Source organism: Tamandua tetradactyla, chromosome 23 (assembly GCF_023851605.1).
Source record: "Tamandua tetradactyla isolate mTamTet1 chromosome 23, mTamTet1.pri, whole genome shotgun sequence".
Lineage (NCBI taxonomy): Eukaryota > Metazoa > Chordata > Mammalia > Pilosa > Myrmecophagidae > Tamandua > Tamandua tetradactyla.
In genome coordinates, this window is record NC_135349.1 from 4,003,035 (window position 1) to 4,021,978 (window position 18,944).

General features: G+C 41.4%; 1 pseudogene across 1 annotated transcript in view; it reads left to right on the forward strand.

Annotated features, from left to right (window-relative positions):
- LOC143666649 (cytochrome P450 3A4-like) overlaps positions 1–18,429 on the forward strand; it is a 43,548-nt pseudogene extending 25,119 nt beyond the window's left edge. Inside the window, exons 11-13 of the transcript XR_013167721.1 lie at positions 10,925–11,085; positions 16,174–16,380; positions 18,328–18,429. The product of XR_013167721.1 is annotated as a cytochrome P450 3A4-like (transcript). The remainder of the gene's footprint in view (positions 1–10,924; positions 11,086–16,173; positions 16,381–18,327) is intronic.
- The last annotated feature ends 515 nt before the right edge of the window (positions 18,430–18,944 follow it).

Genomic DNA, 18,944 nt, shown 5'->3' on the forward strand with positions numbered 1-18,944 from the left:
CAGGATTTCTGTCCCACATTGCCAGTAAGGTCCACATCCCTGGGAGCCATGTCCCACATAGAAAGGGGGAGGGTGGTGAGTTTGCTGGTTGTGTTGGCTGGAGAGAGAGGCCACATCTGAGCAACAAAAGAGGTTCTCTTGGGGGTGACTCTTAGGCCTAATTTTAAGTAGGCTTGACCTATCCTTTGCGGGGTCATTTCATATGAACAAACCCCAAGATTGGGGGCTCAGCCTATAGCTTTGATTGTCCACACTGCTTGTGTGAATATCAAGAATTCAACTTGGGGAAGCTGAATTTTCCCCCTTTCTCACCATTCCCCAAAAGGGAATTTGCAAATACTTTTTTATTCACTGACCAAATCACTCTGGGATTTATTGGGGCATCAGTCTGGACAAACCAACAAAATCTCATGTCCTACTCAAGATTCCATGTACTTATGATGTTCAATTAAGCTGTCTACATAAGTTATATCAGGAAAAGCACTAGTCAAAATATAAATTTTGTACCAAATAAACATTTTTTGCTTTAGTCTCACACATAAGGTAAAATTTTAACATATTAACTACCATGTATTTTCAGCACCCTGCAGTAATGACATTCCTTTGTTCTTCTTCATGCAAAAACATTTTTAAATTTTGTACATATAGTCACTATGATTATACACTCTAGGCATTCCCAGATTATGCCATCTCAGTCTTTATTGTCTATCTTTCTTTCTGATTTCATTGTGCACCCAGCCCTCCTCCCTCTATCATTCTCACATTCAGCTTCATTCAGTGTTTTAACATAATTGTATTACAGTTAGGTAGTATGGTGCTGTCCATTTCTGAGTTTTTACATTCAGTCCTGTTGCACAATCTGTATTTTGGGGAGCTTCTTTTTTTTTTTTTTTATTAATTAACGGAAAAAAAGAAATTAACCCAACATTTAGAAATCATACCATTCTACATATGCAAATCAGTAATTCTTAACATCATCACATAGATGCATGATCGTCGTTTCTTAGTACATTTGCATCAGTTTAGAAGAACTAGCAACACAATAGAAAAAGATATAGAATGTTAATATAGAGAAAAAAAATAAAAGTAATAATAATAGTAAAAAAAAAAAAAAACCTATAGCTCAGATGCAGCTTCATTCAGTGTTTTAACATGATTACTTTACAATTAGGTATTATTGTGCTGTCCATTTTTGAGTTTTTGTATCTAGTCCTATTGCACAGTCTGTATCCCTTCAGCTCCAATTACCCATTATCTTACCCTGTTTCTAACTCCTGCTGGTCTCTGTTACCAACGACATATTCCAAGTTTATTCTCGAATGTCGGTTCACATCAGTGGGACCATACAGTATTTGTCCTTTAGTTTTTCGCTAGACTCACTCAGCATAATATTCTCTAGGTCCATCCATGTTATTACATGCTTCATAAGTTTATTCTGTCTTAAAGCTGCATAATATTCCATCATATGTATATACCAAAGTTTGTTTAGCCACTCTTCTGTTGATGGACATTTTGGCTGTTTCCATCTCTTTGCAATTGTAAATAACGCTGCTATAAACATTGGTGTGCAAATGTCTGTTTGTGTCTTTGCCCTTAAGTCCTTTGAGTAGATACCCAGCAATGGTATTGCTGGGTCATATGGCAATTCTATATTCAGCTTTTTGAGGAACTGCCAAACTGCCTTCCACAGTGGTTGCACCATTTGACATTCCCACCAACAGTGGATAAGTGTGCCTCTTTCTCCGCATCCTCTCCAGCACTTGTCATTTTCTGTTTTGTTGATAATGGCCATTCTGGTGGGTGTGAGATGATATCTCATTGTGGTTTTGATTTGCATTTCTCTAATGGCCAGGGACCTTGAGCATCTCTTCATGTGCCTTTTGGCCATTTGTATTTCCTCTTCTGAGAGGTGTCTGTTGAAGTCTTCCCATTTTGTAATTGGGTTGGCTGTCTTTTTGTTGTTGAGTTGGACAATCTCTTTATAAATTCTGGATACTAGACCTTTATCTGATATAACATTTCCAAATATTGTCTCCCATTGTGTAGGCTGTCTTTCTACTTTCTTGATGAAGTTCTTTGATGCACAAAAGTGTTTAATTTTGAGGAGCTCCCATTTATTTATTTCCTTCTTCAGTGCTCTTGCTTTAGGTTTAAGGTCCATAAAACTGCCTCCAATTGTAAGTTTCATAACATATCTCCCTACATTTTCCTCTAACTGTTTTATGGTCTTAGACCTAATGTTTAGATCTTTGATCCATTTTGAGTTAACTTTTGTATAGGGTGTGAGATATGGGTCTTCTTTCATTCTTTTGCATATGGATATCCAGTTCTCTAGGCACCATTTATTGAAGAGACTGTTCTGTCCCAAGTGAGTTGGCTTGACTGCCTTATCGAAGATCAAATGTCCATAGATGAGAGGGTCTATATCTGAGCACTCTATTCGATTCCATTGGTCGATATATCTATCTTTATGCCAATACCATGCTGTTTTGACCACTGTGGCTTCATAATATGCCTTAAAGCCAGGCAGCGCGAGACCTCCAGCTTCGTTTTTTTTCCTCAAGATGTTTTTAGCAATTCGGGGGCACCCTGCCCTTCCAGATAAATTTGCTTATTGGTTTTTCTATTTCTGAAAAATAAGTTGTTGGGATTTTGATTGGTATTGCATTGAATCTGTAAATCAATTTAGGTAGGATTGACATCTTAACTATATTTAGTCTTCCAATCCATGAACACAGTATGCCCTTCCATCTATTTAGGTCTTCTGTGATTTCTTTTAGCAGTTTTTTGTAGTTTTCTTTATATAGGTTTTTTGTCTCTTTAGTTAAATTTATTCCTAGGTATTTTACTCTTTTAGTTGCAATTGTAAATGGGATTCGTTTCTTGATTTCCCCCTCAGCTTGTTCATTACTAGTGTATAGAAATGCTACAGATTTTTGAATGTTGATCTTGTAGCCTGCTACTTTGCTGTACTCATTTATTAGCTCTAGTAGTTTTGTTGTGGATTTTTCTGGGTTTTCAACGTATAGTATCATATCGTCTGCAAACAGTGATAGTTTTACTTCTTCCTTTCCAATTTTGATGCCTTGTATTTCTTTTTCTTGCCTAATTGCTCTAGCTAGAACCTCCAACACAATGTTGAATAATAGTGGTGATAGTGGACATCCTTGTCTTGTTCCTGATCTTAGGGGGAAAGTTTTCAATTTTTCCCCATTGAGGATGATATTAGCTGTGGGTTTTTCATATATTCCCTCTATCATTTTAAGGAAGTTCCCTTGTATTCCTATCTTTTGAAGTGTTTTCAACAGGAAAGGATGTTGAATCTTGTCAAATGCCTTCTCTGCATCAATTGAGATGATCATGTGATTTTTCTGCTTTGATTTGTTGATATGGTGTATTACATTAATTGATTTTCTTATGTTGAACCATCCTTGCATACCTGGGATGAATCCTACTTGGTCATGATGTATAATTCTTTTAATGTGTTGTTGGATACGATTTGCTAGAATTTTTTTGAGGATTTTTGCATCTGTATTCATTAGAGAGATTGGTCTGTAGTTTTCTTTTTTTGTAATATCTTTGCCTGGTTTTGGTATGAGGGTGATGTTGGCTTCATAGAATGAATTAGGTAGTTTTCCCTCCACTTCGATTATTTTGAAGAGTTTGAGGAGAGTTGGTACTAATTCTTTCTGGAATGTTTGATAGAATTCACATGTGAAGCCGTCTGGTCCTGGACTTTTCTTTTAAGGAAGCTTTTGAATGACTAATTCAATTTCTTTACTTGTGATAGGTTTTTTGAGGTCATCTATGTCTTCTTGAGTCAAAGTTGGTTGTTCATGTCTTTCCAGGAACCCGTTCATTTCATCTAAATTGTTGTATTTATTAGCGTAAAGTTGTTCATAGTATCCTGTTATTACCTCCTTTATTTCTGTGAGGTCAGTAGTTATGTCTCCTCTTCCATTTCTGATCTTATTTATTTGCATCCTCTCTCTTCTTCTTTTTGTCAATCTTGATAAGGGCCCATCAATCTTCTTGATTTTCTCATAGAACCAACTTCTGGTCTTATTGATTTTCTCTATTGTTTTCATGTTTTCAATTTCATTTATTTCTGCTCTAATCTTTGCTATTTCTTTCCTTTTGCTTGCTTTGGGATTAGTTTGCTGTTCTTTCTCCAGTTCCTCCAAGTGGACAGTTAATTCCTGCATTTTTGCCTTTTCTTCTTTTCTGATATAGGCATTTAGGGCAATAAATTTCCCTCTTAGCACTGCCTTTGCTGCGTCCCATAAGTTTTGATATGTTGTGTTTTCATTTTCATTCACCTCGAGGTATTTTCTAATTTCTCTTGCAATTCCTTCTTTGACTCACTCGTTGTTTAAGAGTGTGTTGTTGAGCCTCCACGTATTTGTGAATTTTCTGGCACTCCGCCTATTATTGATTTCCAACTTCATTCCTTTATGATCCGAGAAAGTGTTGTGTATGATTTCAATCTTTTTAAATTTGTTAAGACTTGCTTTGTGACCCAGCATATGGTCTATCTTTGAGAATGATCCATGAGCACTTGAGAAAAAGGTGTATCTTGCTGTTGTGGGATGTAGTGTCCTATAAATGTCTGTTAAGTTTAGCTCATTTATAGTAATATTCAGATTCTCTATTTCTTTATTGATCCTCTGTCTAGATGTTCTGTCCATTGATGAGAGCGGTGAATTGAAGTCTCCAACTATTATGGTATTTGTGTCTATTTCTCTTTTCAGTGTTTGCAGTGTATTCCTCACGTATTTGGGGGCATTCTGGTTCGGTGCATAAATATTTATGATTGTTATGTCTTCTTGTTTAATTGTTCCTTTTATTAGTAGATAGTGTCCTTCTTTGTCTCTTTTAACTGTTTTACATTTGAAGTCTAATTTGTTGGATATTAGTATAGCTACTCCTGCTCTTTTCTGGTTGTTATTTGCATGAAATACCTTTTCCCAACCTTTCACTTTCAACCTATGTTTATCTTTGGGTCTAAGATGTGTTTCCTGTAGACAGCATATAGAAGGATCCTGTTTTTTAATCCATTCTGCCAGTCTATGTCTTTTGATTGGGGAATTCAGTCCATTAACATTTAGTGTTATTACTGTTTGGATAGTATTTTCCTCTACCATTTTGCCTTTTGTATTATATATATCATATCTGACTTTCCTTCTTTCTACACTCTTCTCCATACCTCTCTCTTCTGTCTTTTTGTATCTGACTCTAGTGCTCCCTTTAGTATTTCTTGCAGAACTGGTCTCTTGGTCACAAATTCTCTCAGTGACTTTTTGTCTGAGAATGTTTTAATTTCACCCTTATTTTTGAAGGACAATTTTGCTGGATATAGAAGTCTTGGTTGGCAGTTTTTCTCTTTTAGTAATTTAAATATATCATCCCACTGTCTTCTAGCTTCCATGGTTTCTGCTGAGAAATCTACACATAGTCTTATGAGGTTTCCCTTGTATGTGATGGATTGTTTTTCTCTTGCTGCTTTCAAGATCCTCTCTTTCTCTTTGACCTCTGACATTCTAACTAGTAAGTGTCTTGGAGAACGCCTATTTGGATCTAATCTCTTTGGGATGCGCTGCACTTCTTGGATCTGTAATTTTAGGTCTTTCATAAGAGTTGGGAAATTTTCAGTGATAATTTCTTCCATTAGTTTTTCTCCTCCTTTTCCCTTCTCTTCTCCATCTGGGACACCCACAACACGTATATTTGTGTGGTTCATATTGTCCTTGGTTTCCCTGATACCCTGTTCAAATTTTTCCATTCTTTTCCCGATAGTTTCTGTTTCTTTTTGGAATTCAGATGTTCCATCCTCCAATTCACTAATTCTATCTTCTGTCTCTTTAAATCTATCATTGTAGGTATCCATTGTTTTTTCCATCTTTTCTACTTTATCCTTCACTTCCATAAGTTCTGTGATTTGTTTTTGCAGTTTTTCTATTTCTTCTTTATGTTCAGCCCATGTCTTCTTCATGTCCTCCCTCAATTTATCGATTTCATTTTTGAAGAGCTTTTCCATTTCTGTTCATATATTCAGCATTAGTTGTCTCAGCTCCTGTATCTCCTTTGAACTATTGGTTTGTTCCTTTGACTGGGTCATATTTTCAATTTTCTGAGCGTGATCCATTATCTTCTGCTGGTGTCTGGGCATTTAGTCAGATTTCCCTGGGTTTTGGACCCAACAGGTTGAAAGATTTTTCTGTGAAATCTCTGGGTTCTGTTTTTCTTATCCTGCCCAGTAGGTGGCGCTCGTGGCACACGTTTGTCTGCAGGTCCCACCAGTAAAAGGTGCTGTGGGTCCTTTAACTTTGGAAAACTCTCGCCGTGGGGGAGGTTCGCCAGCCGAAGCGACTTGGAAGAGTGCCAGCCACCCCAGGGGTCCTAACGCGGGGAGGGTCGCCGGCCGCCGCAGCCCGGGAGAGCGCCCGTCCGAATTTCCTAGTCGGCCCGGGGCGCCAAGCGTGGCGGGAGGGCACCAGCCACCGCGGCTCGGGTGAGTGCACCATTCCCAGCCGGACCAGGGAGTCATGTGTTTGGAAGGGACCCCCCCGGTCACCGTTCTCCGTGGCCTGGGGATTTCCGATCCAATTCTCTCAGTTGGTCCGGGGGGCCGCGCGTGGTAGAGGCGCCAGTCGCCACAGCTTGAGGGGACCGCCTGCCCAATTCTGCCATCTGGCCCGGGAAGGAGGAGGGGAGGAACTCCGGCCGCTTACCGCCCCGCCCAGGGAAGCTCACACCCCTCGCGATCTCACCGGAGCGGGTTCTCCCAGCCAGTCTGCCGTTTCAGGATGGGGTACGCTGTCTTTTTTATTTCTGTTGTGGCTCCGGGAGCTGTTCTGTATTGTTTCTACTCCCCTAGTAGCTGTTCTGGAGGAGGAAAGGTGAGGATGGCAAGGCTGTCGAGGACGGTGGCGGAGGAGCCGGTGAAGGCGGAAGAGGGCACGGTGGTGGTTGGAGAGCCACTGGAGTAGGAGGAGAAAGGGACGGATAAGATGGCGGATGGAGCACCTCCGGAGCAGAAGCTTTTGGGAGCTTCTTGATGACTGATTCAATCTCTTTACTTGCAATTGGTTTGTTGAGGTCATCTATTTATTCTCGAGTCAATGTTGGTCATTAATGCCTGTCTAGAAATTTGTCCATTTCATTCTTATTGTCTAGTTTATTAGCATAAAGTTGTTCATAGTATCCTCTCATTTACCACCTTTCTTTCTGCGGGATCAGTGGTTATGTCTCCTCTTTCATTTCTGATTTTATTTCTTTGCATCCTCTCTCTTTTTCTTTTTGTCGACCTTGCTAAGGGGCCATCAATTTTATTGATTTTCTCAGAGAGTCAACTTCTGGTTTTGTTAATATTCTCAATTGTTTTCATCATCTCTATTTCATTTATTTTTGCTCTAATCTTCATTATTTCTTTCCTTTTGCTTGCTCTGGGGTTAGTTTGCTCTTCATTCTCTAGTTCTTCCAAGTGTACAGTTAATTCCTTGATTTTTGCTGTTTCTTCTTTTTTACATAGGCAATTAAGGCAATAAATGTCCCTCTCATCACTGCCTTTGCTGCATCCCATAGATTTTGATCTGTTATGATTTCATTTTCATTTGCCTTGAGATATTTACTGATTTCTCTTGAAATTTCTTCCTTGACCCACTGGTTATTTAAGAGCATGTTGCATCACCTGCATATATTTGTGGATTTTCTGGCCCTCTCCCTGTTTTGGATTTCCAACTTCATTCCTTTATGATCCAAGAAAGGGTTTTGTATGATTTCAATCCTTGTAAATTTATTGAGACTTGCCTTGTGAGCCAGCCTATGCTCTGTCCTTGAGAATGATTCATGAGCACTTGGGAAAAAAGTACATCCTTTTCTGGCTGGGTGTTATGTTCTATAAATGTCTGTTAAGTTTTGTTTGTTTCTTGTATTACTCAAATTTTGTTTCTTCATTGATTTTCTGCCTAGATGGTCTATCAATTGATGAAAGCAGGAAATTGAAGTCTCCAACTATTATGGTAGAAATGTCTATTTCTCTTTTCACTGTTTATCTCATGTATTGGAGCACTCTGGATCATAAATATTTATGATTTACTAAGTCTCTTTGTTGAATTCTTCCTTTTATTAATACATAGTGCTCTTTGTCTCTTTTCATGGTTTTACATTTGAAGTCTAATTTGGTATATGTTAGTATAGGTACTCCTGCTGTCTTCTGACTATTGTTTGCGTGAAATATCTTTTCCCAACCTTTACTTTCAACCAATGTTTGTTCTTGGGTCTAAAATGAGTCTCCTATAGACAGCATATAGATGGGTCTTGCTTTTTGATCCATCCTGCCAGTTTATGTCTTTTGTTTGAGGAGTTTAATCCATTAATGTTTAGTGTTATTACTTTAAATGCAGTATTTTTTTCTACCATTTTGCCTTTTGGATTTTGTATGTCATACCTATTTTTTTTCCTTTTTTACCTTTACTGATAGTCTTCATTCCTACACCCTTCTCCTTACCACTCTCCCTTATCTTTTCCTATGTACTGTGGTGCTCCCTTTAGTATTTCTTGCAGAGCTGGCCTCATAGACACAAATTCTTTCAGTGATTTCTGTCTGAAAATGTTTTAACACCCCCCTCATTTTTGAAGGACAATTTCGCTGGATATGGAATTCTTGGTTGGTAGCTTTTCTTTTTTAGAATCTCAAATATATCATACTGCTGCCTTCTTGCCTCCATGGTTTCTGTTAAGAAATCCACACATAGGCTTATTGGGCTTCCCTTGTATGTGATGTTTTGCTTTTCAGTTCTACTTTCAAAATTCTTTTTCTTTGAAATCTGAAAGTCTGAGTAGTAACTGTCTTCTAGTATGTCTATTTGTATTTATTCTCTTTGGCATACACTGTAATTTTATGTCTTTCATAAGAGATGGAACATTTTCAGTGATAATTTCCTCCATTAGTCTTTCCCCACCTTTTCCCTGCCCTTCTCATTCTGGGCCACATATATTTGAATGCTTCATGTTGTCATTCAGTTCCCTGAGGCCCTGCTCCTACTTTTCCATTCTTTTCCCTATATTTTCTTTTGCATTTTGGATGTCAGTTTTGCAATCCTTCAGTTCACTAATCCTTCCTTCTGCCTCTTCAAATCTATCATTGAAAGTTTCCATTGTTTTTTTGTTTTGTTTTTTCATCTCTTCTACTGTGCCTTTCACTGCTGTAAGATCTGCAATTTGTTTTTTCAGGCTTTCAATTTCTTCTTTTTGTTTGCCCAATGGCTTCTGTATATCTTCCCTCAACTCATTGATTTGATTTTTGATAAGATTTTCCATTAATGAAGCATCCTGAATTCCTTGTTTCTACTCCAGTATTACATTGAATTGTTGGTTTGTTCCTTTCTCTGGGTCATATCTTCTATTTTCCTAGTATGACTCATAGTTTTTTGCTGGCATCTAGGCAACTTATTTCCTCAATTAGTTTATTCTGGAGGTTCTGTTCAGCTTTTACATAGGATTTTATTCCTGGATGAATTTCTTCTCTACCTGTTCTTTGACTTTCAGTTCAGCTTATTCTAGACCTAAAGTTCAGCTTATTCTAGACCTCTAGCATAGATTTTTGTTAATGGATCAGAATTTTTTTAGCTCTTCTTCTATTCCTTCCCTTAGCTACATGGAGCCTTCTTTTTTTAGTAGAGTCTAATTAGATATTTATAAGAACCCAGTCAGATTTACACAGACTTGTCTGGCCTCCTCTCATGGGAAAAGAGTCACCTGCATCAGTCTTCCTTGAGGTTGTGATCCAGCAGGGTGACAGACTTTCCTATGAAGCATCTAGACTCTGTTTTTCCTGTCCTGCCTAGTATCTGGTGCCTGTCTGCCTGTGATTTCCTACAACTATAAAGTAATCAGTGCCTTGAATGTCAGCAGACTCTCTCTGTTGGGGTGTGGTTGAGACAGAGGGGAGGTTGTAGGCTGACTTTAATTGCTTCAGTTTTCCAGTCCCTGAGGTCTGACTTCCTTGAAGGAGGGATTCCACCTGAGCTGGGCCCCACCCCTCTCCTAGGGAAGGCACAGGCTCCAGGGAATTAACTTCTTTCACCTGACCATCCTCTTTGACTCCCAGACACGCTTAATTCCTCCCTTGCCTGGGGCAGTTGGAGCATGTGAATCCTTGCAGTTCCATCTAGTGAGAGTTGTGTGTGGGATCACAGCTGGTCCAGCTTGTCCAGACTGGTGTATGTTATGTGTCTGGTCACAGATGTGGCCCCAGCAGTTGTTCTGTACTCTTCCTGGCTATTTACTAGCTTCTCTGGAGGACAAACAAAATTCCACACCTCATTAAACCACCATCTTGGAACCTCCTCCAGAATTCTGTATTTCTAGCCAAACTCAGATGCCGCTGATATTCTGGTCCAGAGATGAACCTTTGGTCACAGGTGCTCACCTGCTGCCCAGGGCTGTTCCCTCCAGTTCCAGAAAACATATTTAAATGGAAGAGCCTTTACACTTTCCCTAGAGTGTTGCAAGCACTCTCCAAATTACTCAAGCCATATTAGTCTAGATTAATTTAAAATGTTTTCAGGGTGAGAATGCTAACCCATCTATGACTTCCAGGTAAAGCACTTTTAGGGTTCCCCAAGGGCCACCTGCACAACACTGAGCACAGTAGACAGAAGCGCTGCCACATGAGATTCCATCCACCTGGGTGGGCGGAGGGGGCATAGCTAGGAGGAGATGCCAAGGATAGTAAGACCTCAGGAAAAATGGAAACTGTTTTCTCCTTTTCAGGCTCTGTAGGCTACACATTCCAAGTGTGACTATGTGATTTTCCATTTTTCCTGAGGAATTTGGGAAATTTCTTTAGCTTTCTCTCTATCCGGCCTGTGATATTTTACACTGACCTACTTCACCTAACATTTCCAATCTCTCCTTTTAGCTCTGACCAATCTGGAGATTTTAGCTCAGTCAATGATCTTTATCTTAGTTGGCTATGAGAGCACTAGCAGTGTACTCTCCTTTCTTATGTATGAACTGGCCACACACCCTGATGTCCAGAAGAAGCTGCAGAAGGAAATTGATGCTGCATTGCCCAACAAGGTGTGTGGGTGATACCTGGATGGGCAGGAAAATTTAGAGCCTCCGTGCCGCTTCCAGGAGGGTTTTTGCAAAAAGCCCAACTGCTGATTCTTTCACCTACACTATTTGAAAAGACTCTAAAGAAACAAAGAAAAAGGGAAATCAGTAACAGGTGCTTTTCTTCCTGCACAAATGTAAGAATTTTGGAAAGCAATGCTGGCCCTGGTATACCATTTACCTTTTACGATAATACTGCCAAGAAACATCAATCACAGAAACTTCCTTGGCATCTAACAATAAGCCTTTGCTGATCATAGGTCTGGGATAATTACTTCTGCTGACACTGGCTGGACCTACTTTGCCTGACCATTGCTGACTTGTGCTGGCTGCACTAGGTTATTGGCAGGCTCAGGTCTGCTCCTCATGTCTCTCACACCTAGCAGTCTAGGTGCTCTACTCTTCTCAGAATGGGCAGAGGGTAAGAGCCAGAAGCCCAGTATTTGGGAACCTTTTCAAGATCTACTGTCAAAATTCCATATTTCCAAGGGAAGCCACTGGGTGATGCCCAGCATCAGATTGGATGAGCCTGCAGGGTTAGATGGCAGAGGGAGTGCATACTGGGAGTGGTGAAGCATTGGGGCAACCAGTGCAATCTAGAAGGCTGTGAAAACTTTGCAGCCCAGGGGAAGTCTGGAATAGTGGAAAGGGCATAGGGTGGGAAATAGAAGATGTGGGATTGTGTCCTGGCAGTGTGGTTGGGGTGAGTCTTATGACCTTTCTGAGTCATCGGTACCTCAATCAGGTGAAGATATATTTTAGGTCCTGCCTACATGACAGATGATCTTTTCACCCTGTTCAGCCCATATTAGGATTCTTTTGATGGCATATGATATCAAAGTCACCAAGAGGCAGAGATTGCCTGGAAGGTTGTGTTCTTCCTCTTCTATAATAATATTAACAGAGCTGCCTTTGCAACCACAAGGGTAATAGGTATTGAGAAAAATCCTAGAATGAGCTGAGACTTAGCATCAAGGGATTGAGAAAACCTTCTCAACCAAAAGGGGGAAGGGTGAAATGAGACAAAGTGTCAGTGGCTGAGAGATTCCAAACAGAGTCGAGAGGTTATCCTGGAGGTTATTCTTATGCATCAAGTAGATATAATCTTGTTATTCAAGATGTAATGGAGAGGCTGGAAGGAACTGCCTGAAAATGTAGAGCTGTGTTCCAGTAGCCATGTTTCTTGAGGATGATTGAATAATGATACAGCTGTCACAATGTGACTGTGTGATTGTGAAAACCTTGTGTCTGATGCTCCTTTTATCTACCTTGTCAACAAAGGAGTAGAACATATGGAATAAAAATAAATAATAGGGGGAACAAATGCTACAATAAATTTAGTTTAAATGCTAGTGATCAATGAAAGCGAGGGGTAAGGGGTATGTAGGTATAATCTTTTTTTTTCTTTCCTGTGTTCATTTTATTTCTTTTTCTATCGTCTTTTTATTTCTTTTTCTGAATTAATGCAAATGTTCTAAGAAATGATGAATATGCAACTAAGTGATGATATTGTGAATTATGTATGTTATTTTATTTTGTTTCTTTATTTTTTTAATTAATAAATAAAAAACATGGTCATTCATCTTGTAATTAGTTATTCTATTGGCCAAGGATTCTCTTTTAGGCCATTTATAAGCTTTATGAGCTCTTTGGTTCAGGGGTTCTAATTCTGTGGCTTGACGAAGATCATTTAGAGAGAGTGCTAATTAGTACATGGAGGTCATGTAGTCCATTTGAACTTGAGCACATGGTTCTGGACCTTTCCTCAACTAGGATCAGAATTTTACACTTTTGGAGGCTTGAATGTTACTAAGGGAGTGAGTGGGCATGAGTGGGGCTCAGAGTACTGGTCAAATTCTCAATATCCTCAGAAATCCAACATTTTCCTGACACATGGGAACACAGTTGTTAGGAAACATAGATACAATTCTTCCTGCAGGGCGCTTCCCATAATTAAACTGGAGTAAGAGGGTCAATGGGCAGGAGTAACTGAAATATTTGACAGTCAGAGACTGCCCAAACAATTAAAATGTATAATACCTGCTCACAAGTACCTGGCAAGTCTCTGCACATGCAAGATTAACTGTGTATAGCTTTCCAAAGATAGTTTCCATCATGCCTAAGAATATAGTTAAATTTTTAAGTTTTTCATTTAAAATTTAAATTTAAGACAAACACAAAATAATGCGAGTTTGTCTTTTCCCTGGTACACAAAAGGTGCTCAATAAGTACTCTGTTGAGTGAATGGAATAAATTCATGGATGAATGCTTCCCAATTTAATCTTGACACGATTTACAGAATAAGTGCAAAAAGAGCACAGATCTCTGAGCCAGCAGTACTTTTTCTGTTTGTAAAGTATTATTGTCTTTCATGCATCTTATCAACTTAGCTTCTGTTCTTGTTGATGGGTCACTTACTGTTCCCAATGTGCTTATTTAATTCTTACAGATCCCAGTGAAATTAAGCCATCAAGGTCTTCTTACCCCTACAGTACCTATCGTTCTAAAGGTTGAGTCAAGAGAAGGAATCGTAACTGGAGCCTGATACCCTAAGAACTTGTGTTTGTCCTTCAAGGAAACCATGTCCCAGAGAACCAGACACCTCAATGAACTTTGTGAATAAAACCCAGAAATGAAGAGGGACTTAAACTGTTGCACTTGGTGAATGAGTTGGGATTCTGTACACTCACTTTGCTTCCTCAGTGTCTCTCTAGGGTGGTGGATATTATACAATATGACAGAGGGCCTAGGACCATCTCACTTACCACCAGCCCTGTTCCACCTCATTTACTTCCATCAGCTCCTCCTGAGTGCTGATCAGAGAATACAGTTTTCTCAACAAGTTTATGAAAAACTTTGGCTAACCAGGACAAGGTCTGTGGTGACTGTGGTGACTGCAGACTGACATGCACTTTTCATAGTCTATAGTAGGTTCTGTATTGGGCAGGTTAGTAAACACATCTATAATAGCATCACCCGCTGCCTTAGTGCATGTTGGGGTGGGGGGGGGGGGTCCAGCGAACTGTCTCCATGAGAACAGTGAGGAAATATTTATGATCATCACCATCATTGCATGCAGACTGTATCAGAACTCTAGTTTCATTATTTAGGTAGGTGAGAATTAACCCACCAGAGCTGCCCATTGCTTAAATGGCAGTGGCTTCTTATTTTAATTCTACCTTCTTGGAGCACCTATCTTTTACAGCATAACGTAGGCTCTTATTAGTTTGGGTTTTTGTTTGTAGGGTTATTTTTTCCATTGAAATGAGCAAGTCTACCTTTCTTTATTGCCCTTTGAAGACTGGTTATTCTCGAAAACTACCTTTATTAAGAGCTTCTGCAAGGTCAATAGTAATAATTCTCCAGTCTTCCTCCTCTCCTTGAAATAAACACAAATAGAACATATGCTAACAGCTGCAAAAAAGAAAAAAATAGAGTCCTTTCCAAAACAAATGTGGTTATGCCATAGGTAATTATCTCTAAAGGTCATTTATTGTGAAAATCTACATTTCTTTGAGATTCCATGTTTGCAGAGAAGGACCTTTTTGCCATGGTGTTAGGATTTCCGACAACTGCCCTCTGAGTTCTATGAACAGTGAAGTAGAGAATCTGGCTCGTGACTCTCCTACTTTCCTTTGGCCCACATGGATGAGCTGGTAGTTCCCTAGAGTAATTGAAATGAGATGTTCTTGAGAGTTTTTACTGTTAATATATTATTAGTTTGATGTCTCATTGCCCTGACATTTATGAAAGGCTGCACACTTGTTTCTCATACCTCTTTAATTCTGTCTTCACCACCAACTAAGCTATCAGCCTTTCAGCTATTGGGACCCCTGGAAAGAGCAGTTGGGTGGTGGCTGGGCTGGGAGGAGGGAGAGCGTCCCTCTGAGCAAGAGAGAGGCTGGGGTTCCATGGGTCACCACAGGAGCTCACAGGGGAGTCAGACCAGGGGCTTGGTAGAGGAGGTGGAGGCTGTTCAGTCCCAATCCTGGCCACACAACTCACAGAAGACAGCAATTCTCACACCAGATTAGGAAGTAACTACTTGTAGAGGTCTAAATCCTCCTTTTATGAAGTATGGATATTTTTTTATCCAATAGATAACCTCTGAGATAAATTACTAAGCAGAAAATAATATTATAATTTGTGACATGGAATACTAGGTCACAACTACAAGTATACAAGATCATGAGGGAAAAAGGTTTAATCAGACATTTTTCAGGCTTTCACACACTTGCCATTTGTGAATTTACTTTCTCAGATGCAGGAATTCTCATGTGAACAACTAAGTAGTCCCACTCACTGGTCACTTTTTAAACTTTGGAGGCATAAACCTAAACCCAATAAAATCATATCCATTCCTGTCCTTTTTACCTCATGCTTTTTTTAAATCCTTAATGGAAATATTAGAAGTAATAGACTAGGTCCTCGGAAAACAAAATTTACCAAAACTGAACCAAGAAACCATAGAAAGCTAAATAGTCCTACAACTACTAAAAAAATTAGTATGACGGGGACAGAGGTAAAAACAGATATCAGGTTCTGATCCCTGGGCCCAATTGATGCTACCCTATCAGAAGACAGGGGCTTTGTAGCCAGGATTAAATTACGGATGCTGAGATTAGCCTGGATCATCTGGCGGCTGTGCACAAGTGCGTCATGAGTGGGGGCAGAAGGAGGTTTGACATGGTGAAGGAGCAGGCCCTGTGGCCTCGATGCTTTTTTTCATCTCCTGGGGCCCATGTGATGAAGGACCACAGCCGGGGACCCTAACCCAACAGACATTTCTTCTCTCACTGCTGCGGAGCCCAGAAGTCCCAAACCCCAGTGTGGTCGGGCTGCTCCCTGTTCTCTCCTGAGGCCCTGGGGGCTCCTCCCTGCTCCCCCCCCCCCCAGCTCTCTTGGCTGCTGTCCTTCCTTGGTGCTTCTGCACTTGCAGGTGCCTCCAAGCCCTGCCCCCTCTGGACCTTCTCTCCTCCGTCTGCATCTCTTCAAGTCCCCTCTTCTTATAAGGACCCCTTAACATCTGCACGGGCCCTCTTTCCACATAAGGTCACCTTCACAGGACCCGAGGCTGGGCCTGAGCATGTCCTGTGGAGGAAGACAGGTCAACCCACAGCGCAGCCCAAGGTCACTGAGTGTCAGCGGGGCAAGCAGTGCAGCAAGGGCGCTTCCCCGAAGCTTCCCTGCCCTGCCGCCCTGCCCAAGGGTGCCTCTAGCCACTCTCTAGGTCACATCCCCAGGGTCCAGCTGCCCCAGGTGAGCAGATCCCAGACAAAGCGCCCTCCCCCAGCCCGCCCCCAGGGAGGAGCCCCCTGCCCACCACAGCCTCGGGACCCAGGCATGCCCAAGAACAAGAAGGAAAGAGAGAAGCACAGCATGCTGCTTTTCCATAAACATCATTAGGACAGTTTTTACTTAATAAAATAAAAATTAATACGAAGGAAACATTTAGGAAGATGGGTGTATTCCTCCCCTCCTCTCCCTCGGACCCCATCTCGCACCCTCAGACTTGTTCTCTATTTTAGACTCCTCGCCCTCTTTCATTTCAACTGAGTTTCCCCCAGACTTTTTTTTTTTTTTGCTAGCTGTGTTCCTATGGCCTGGGAATCTTTAAAGGCTGGAAGCAGGTATTTTATTTACAAAACAAAGTAGGTCCCCTACCTGCCCGCCCGCCCGCCCCCAGCCCCTCAGGCCCTCCCAAGGCAATCTGCATCCTTTGATGTGCCCCTCCCTGGAGCCACCTGATGTGTGTAATCACGTACATCCACGTTTCCTCTGTCCTCTCTCTGCACAATGGGTAGGGCTTTAAATACACTGCTCAGCATCTCCTTATCCATTGAACAACACAACTTGGCCAGCTTCACATATGGAGCTGCCACTTTTTTTTCTAAGTCTATGGAGCACATGGAACCCATCAGAGACAGGTAGAAATAACATACGAGAGCATGATTGGAGTCACAGGGAGGTATTATGCTTATTTATAGTATATTCTCCTTTCCTCCCGATATAATAATAATAGCCTTCACTTAGAGCCTACTAGCTCCTGGCACGTTGCACATTTTATGTTCCTGTTTACCAGATCCCTCCAAGAATAGGAACATTATTTACATTTTACTGATGAAGAGACTGAGGGTCAGAGAGGTAAATCATTACCCCAGGGATCCATGCTGGTGCAAGCTGGGAATGAGCCCCAGGTCTGCCTGGCTCCAAAGTCCACCCTCTGTGGACTGTTTCATCCCCAGCAGGGACGGGAATTGTACGGACACTTCAGTTGTCATTCTGCCACACCCCAGACCCCAGTCAGTATGTGGCAGAGTCAGAATTTGGACCCAAGCCAGGTGCCTGCAGAGACCCTGGCACTCACCACTGCAAGGTACTGGCCCCTGGAGCTGCTGGCACAGTAAATTAATTTAAAAAGACCTGCACACGGATGTTTACAGCAGCTGTTCATCACTGTGAAAGGCTGGAGGCTTCCAAGGTGCCTTTTGATAGCTGAGTGGATCAGCAACCTTTGATGCATCCACGCAATGGAATATTATTCTGTGATAAAAAGAAACGAACTCTCAAGACTGGAAACAGCATGGAGGAGCTTCATTGCTCCTCCTTAAGTGAAGGAACCCAGTCTGGAAAGACTACCTACTGTGTGATTCCAACTAGACGACATCGGGGAAAAGGCAAACCTATAGAGACAGTAAAGCTCGGTGCTTGCCAGGGGTTTGGGGTAGGGGAGGGGTGGAAGAGTAGATGAGCCTGGGGCATTTTCAGGACAGTGAAATGATCCCGTAGGAAACTGCAGTGGAGGAGACACGATGTGACCCATTTGCCAAACCCTCAGAGCTGCATGACACAGACAACTTCAGTTCCTAATACTGTATCAATATTGGCTCATCAGTTGTGACAAATGTACCACACCAATGCTTGATGTTAATAATGGGGGAATTTATGGGGTCAGAAGAGAGGGGTACAGGAAAGCTCTGTATTTTCTGAAAAGTATATATATATATATATATGTTTTAAACATATATTTGTAAACTCAAAACTGCTCTGAAAAGTAGTCTGTTAAAAAGAAAAGAAAAGGGTGGGCCACAGTGGCTCAGCAGGCAGAGTTCTTGCCTACCATGCTGGAGACCCGGGTTTGATTCCCAGTGCCTGCCCCTTGAGTTGAGGCCGGCCTTTTGTTTCCTCTCGGGATCCCACACCTAGGGGACTGGCACTGGCAGAGACCCTCAGTGGTCACCTACGAAATTGATGGAAGAGGACGCCATGCCACGCCTGACTCCCCGCAAGCACCAGAGCAGTTATTAGCCCCCAGCTCCCCTCCAGCAGTCTTCCCACTTCCCAGGAATAAAAGGACATCAGGGTCATTGAGTCCTGCAATTCTCAGGAATGCACAGCCAGTTAGGGGGCCGGCCCAGCTGGCTTCAATCCCCATCACGTATAAATACATATAAAAAGACTTTTTTAAAAAACACAATTGAATGCACAGAGGGAATTGGAGAGCAATTCCAATTCTGGCTGGAAGGAGGACTGGGGCCTGGGGCTGGGGCAGCTGTAGTCATCCAGAGACCATGCTCTGCAGAAGGTGGCAGCTACAAACTGTTACTACGAAGCAAAGCACAGAGAAGCTGGGAAGGGATGAATGGAGTCTGTCATATGGGCCCCAGGGGATCTGAGAAAAGCCCCTGTAGCAGCCACTACAGCTTCCATGGCTGCCCACGCCCTCCCTCCACTGAAGTTGTTATCTCCCTTTCCATAGACATTTTAATCTTCAGATGTCTTCATTAATGTACCCCAAGAGTAGAGGAGGGTGAATGCAAGCC